Source organism: Oratosquilla oratoria, chromosome 2 (genome assembly GCF_046742065.1).
Source record: "Oratosquilla oratoria isolate Oo_2021 chromosome 2, ASM4674206v1, whole genome shotgun sequence".
NCBI lineage: Eukaryota > Metazoa > Arthropoda > Malacostraca > Stomatopoda > Squillidae > Oratosquilla > Oratosquilla oratoria.
In genome coordinates, this window is record NC_134778.1 from 66,435,142 (window position 1) to 66,440,750 (window position 5,609).

The following is a 5,609-nucleotide window of genomic DNA, read 5'->3' on the forward strand; positions in this document are numbered from 1 at the left end:
GGGTGGAAAAGGGGAATGGGTGGAGATGGGGGAATGGGCGAAAAGGAGGAATGGGGGAGGGGGATGGGTGGAGAGGGAGGAATGGGTGGAGAGGGAGGAATGGGTGGAGAGGGGGGAATGGGTGGAGAGGGGGAATGGGTGGAGATGGGGGATTGGGTGAAAAGGAGGAATGGGAGAGGGGGAATAGGTGGAGATGGGGGAATGGGTGAAAAGGAGGAATGGGTGGAGAGGGAGGAATGGGTGGAGAGGGGGGAATGGGTGGAGATGGGGGAATGGGTGGAGAGGGGGGAATGGGTGGAGAGGGGGGAATGGGTGGAGAGGGGGGAATGGGTGGAGAGGGGGGAATGGGTGGAGAGGGGGGAATGGGTGGAGAGGGGGGACGGGTGGAGATGGGGGAATGGGTGGAGATGGAATGGGTGGAGAGGGGGGAATGGGTGGAGAGGGGGAAATGGTCTGGAGAAGGGGAATGGGGGAGAGGGGGAATGGGTGGAAAGGGACTGAATGGAGATGGGGGAACGAGTGGAAAAAGGAAAATGGGTGAAAGGGGTAAGTGGATGGAAGGGGGAAATGGGTGGAATAGAAGAATTGGATGGAGTGGGGGATGGGAGGAAAGGTAAGAATAAATGAAAAGGAGAGAATGGATGGAAAGGAGGATAGATGGAATGGGTAAAGAGAAAAGAGTGATGAAGAGGACACGAAACGATGGATGAGCGTCACGTGGAGGGGGGTTAGGAGTGACTGGTGGGGAGGAGAAAGGCGATTGGGGGGAGGAGAGGTGACTGGGGGGAGGAGAGAGGTGACTGGGGGGAGGAGAGAAGCGACTGGGGGAGGGGAGAGGCGACTGGGGGGAGTAGAAACGCGACTGGGGGAGGAGAGAGGCGGCAATGGGGGAGGTGAAAGGCGATTGGGGAGAGGAGAGAGGCGACTGGGGGGAAGAGAGAGGCGACTATGGGGGAGGAGAGAGGCGGCTAGGGGGAGAGAGAGAGAGGCGACTGGGGGGAAGAGAGGCGACTGGGGGGAAGAGAGGCGATTGGTGGGGAAGATAGGCGACTGGTGGGGAAGAGAGGCGGCTAGGGAGAGGGAACTGGGGGAGGAGAGAGGTAACTGGGTGAGAGGCAACTGAGGGGAGAGGTAACTGGGGGGAAAGTGGCAAATGGATAAATGAGAAGAGACGGGGGGCAGAGGATTGACTGGGGTGTGGGGGCGGAAACTGACTGTGGGGAGGAGAAAGTCGACTGGAGGGACGAAAGGTGACTGGGGAGCAAGACAGGGTCGACTGAGGGAGGAGAGAGGAAAATTGGGGGGGGGGCGAGAGGCGACTGGAGAAATGAGAACAAGGGGGGATACTGACGGAGGGAGGGGGGGAGAACTGACTGTGGGGAGGGAGAAGAGGGGGCGACGGGGGGGGAGAACTGACTGTGGGGAGGGAGAAGAGGGGGCGACGGGGGGGGGAGAACTGACTTTGGGGAGGGAGAAGAGGGGGCGACGGGGGGGGAGACAAGCTACCGGAGAAGTGAGAAGAGACGTGGGGGGTGGGAGAATCGGCTAGGGGAGGGTCGAGAACTGTGGGGAGGAGAAAGGCGAATGGGGGGAAAGGGTGAGAGGTGACTAGGGGGGGTGGGAAGATGCGCTTGATCTGGCATTTACTATCATATGATGACAAATAAATTTTGCTTAAGATACGAGACGTACAGTCATTGCTGAAAGTTCATGAGCAGGCAATGCGGAGAGATATAGCCAATGGAAGGCAGAGTGCTCGAACAAGTTGATTTTCTACGCCCCTATCAGTGATCACTCCTCAGTGAGCTAAATATTGGTAGTTACAGTAGGTATGTGGGTCTGGGATTCCCAAGTAATATATCACTAATTGTTTAGGCCCACTCGTTTTGATATAGTTACGGAAAATAACTAATGTATGGAATACATATGATATGCAATGAGTATAATGTATGACTTGTATTACGTCACGTGATGGCTCCAGTATAAACGAGGGTCCAATAAGAACGAGTCTACGAGTTGGTAGGTTAAGTATAGGAATCAAATGGGTTGCAACATAAAGTTATGGTCAATTCTTACGAATGTTAGATATAGAATACGAGTACACGAATAACTAATACGATATGATATGAAAAATACGAACATCATAACGAATTTCAGTCAACATGATTATTCATATAAAAGCATAAATCATGCACAACATCCTTACCTGATATTTGCGATGTGTCCAAGCTTCATTTTGGTTCAAGACAAATTAAATCACTGTTGTCACTTATATTTGCCAAGCATCACTACACTGAAATCACCATATTGCATCACAATACACTTTTCACTATACGAGTAACACAAAAACTGCACTATATTTTCCCGCCACGTCAAAGTACTTTGATATTAATGCGCTCTGAAAATTAGTACCAACGATTACCATAATGTATTTGATCATGTACAAATAACTAACATCAATATAATATCAACATGTTCAAATATAAAAGTTCCTACAATATTTGGGTTAAAATTTCAGAGCCATACGAATTTAAATAAATAATAAAATAGCGTATCCCTCCGCCTTCATTCATACCCTCGACATTTTTGTGAATATTCATTTTACATGATTAATTTCACGACTGTTTCTTTATTCAAATTAATAATAAAAATATGAGTAACATCTAAACTGTCTTTTGCTACAAATATATGAACGATATCAAGGTAGTTGAAATTAATGTGTTCTGAAAATTAGTGCCAACAATTATCACAATCTATTTGATCCTATACAAATAACTAACATGAATATGATGTCATCATGTTAAAACATAAAAATGACTATAAGATGTGGGTTAAATTTCAGAAAACCTTACGAATTTAAGTAAATATTGTATCCATCCGCCAGCATTCATACCTACTACATTTTTATGTAAATATTTGTGATATAACTAATTTCGCGACTGTTTCTTTATTGAAATTAGTAATGAAAATGTGACTATTATCATGATTTAATTGAAAACATAGAAATAGATTTTGAATATGATTATAAGGTTTCCATGACAAAATCCCCAATAGACAAAATAAAACCCCAGACAATACAACCCATTCTCTTATCCCAAAAGTTGGCAAAACCTCAGTCTCATACATAAAAAGAAATAAAATATTAAAAAATCTAATCTCACAAGCAAAATTAACACAATGAAATAAAGTTCGGTCTCATAAATAAAAGGGATATAAAAAGAAAAATATAAAATATCAGATTGAGACAATAAACTCAATATAAAGATATAAGAACTTATTGGATTCCTATAAAATGATAGTGCATACATGTATACATAATTATAAATGATCATGTGATACATTTTCCTATGTAATATTAAACATAGAGGCAAGTAATATTATTGATTAGCTAAAAAATAGTTATCAGGCAGAGAATTTGAGTTTTATGTCATAAACAATTCTGGGTACGCCAGAACTCTTGTTCATGACTGTACCCCGTCATTGGTAAAAAAAAAAAATCCCCAGTCTTTTATCACCAAAGTGGACAAAATCTATAATATTAGATGTCAGGTTCTTTATGATTGCAAATGAAACCAAATAATATGGCAAAATTAACACACCAATGATAGCTAGTTGTTCCATAAAAACCTAAGTTGATTGATCTTACTGATCACTGCATTCAGTTCATGTGAACATTCATAAATATGTATATATGGAACATCACCTTGTAAGCATGAATTAGATGCATATATAGGATAGCGTCTTTATCTGAGATTAAAATTTATATATATATATGTTATGAGGCTTCGGCCATGGGCCTTCAACCTTGGGTATTGGAAGAAGAATATGGTTCATGTGATCATTCATAATCATGTACATATAGATGTAATATAATTTTGTAAGAATCAAATAAGTTAAAATATTTTTCATGTCGTAGTTATTGTCTCAATCTGATACTAAAATTTGATCTTTTTATACAACACATTTTGTTAATTTTACTTGTGAGATTGGAATTTTTAATATTTTTTCATTGTTATTCATGAAACTAGTGTTTTGTCAGCTTTTGGTATAGTAGGATGGGGTAGTTTTTGCTGGGGTTTTGTCTACTGGGGGTTTTGTCATTCAATTCAATAAGTTTATTGAGTAGCACAAGGGGCCATGATTTCAAAATTGGTCACACCAGAACACAAGTAGAAGTACGGAGAAGGTATTTTAGTATTAGATGTGTGAATTTGTGGAATGAATTGCCAGCAGAACTTGTTAACTGCAGTGATATTGATGTGTTCAAACGAGGTCTCGCAGCTTATCTCGGTGATATATTATTTGATTATACTGCATAAGGCAGTACCAATCGACACCTTGACACAGTTCCATACAATGTTGCTGCTTATGATACACTATCCAGCCAGTTGCAATTAATATATAAATGTCATGTGTAGAATTATGGGCTGGCGTATCAGCAGAGTGCGGCTTCCTTGCCTACATCATAAGTTGTGTGTGGATGGGAAGCCCACCAGGTAAGAGAATGAAAAGCCCAGTAGACAAAACCCCCAGTTATTACTGGGTGTTTTGTCTACTGGGCTTTTGTTATAGAATCCCTGTAATCATATTTGAAATCTATTTCTATATTTTCAATCAAATAATGATAATAGTCGCATTTTAATGCTAATTTCAACAAAGAAACAGTCTTTAAATTGATTATATGGCATGAATACTTAAAAAATGTCGAGGGTATGAATGTTGGCGGAAAGATACAATATTTCAATATTTCCTAAAATTCGCAAGGTTCCTGAAATTTGACCCAAATCTTGTAGTCATTTCTATGTATTAACATGATAATATCATATTTATGTCAGTTATTTGTATAGAAATATATAGATTACGATAATTGTTGGTACTAATTTTCAGAGCGCATTAATTTCACCTACTTTTGATGTTGTTAATAAATTTGTAGCAAAAGACAGTTCAAATGTTATTCATATTTTTATTATTAATTTGAATAAAGGAACAGTCGTGAAATTAATAATGCAACATGAATATTCACAAGAAATGTCGAAGGTATGGATGAAGGCGGAGGGATACAATATTTCAATATTCATTTAAATTCGTATGTCTGAAATTTTAACCTAAATATTGTAGGAACTTTTATATTTCAACATGTTGATATTGTATTGATGTTAGTTATTTATACATGGTCGAATATATTGTGGTAATCGTTGGTACTAATTTTCAGAGCGCATTAATATCAAAGTACTTTGACGTGGTATATAAACATTGGCGAAAAAAAAAACGTTATGCGTTAGTGTTACTCGTATGGTGATAAGTGTATTGTGATACAATATTGTGATTTCAGTGTAGTGATATTTGGACAATTTTAGTGAGAAAAGTGATTTTATATTTCTTGAACCAAAATGAAGCTTGGACACTTCGCAAATATCAGGTAAGGATGTTGTGCATGATTTATAAATTTCATATGAATAATCATGTTAACTGGAATCTGAAGGCGTCTGTATACGCCTCATATACATGACGAGTAGTATCGCCCAGTCATATAACCCACTCACTCCCTCACACACTCACCAGACTACCACCAAACACCAGCCGGCCGACAATAAGGCGCCGAGACATCC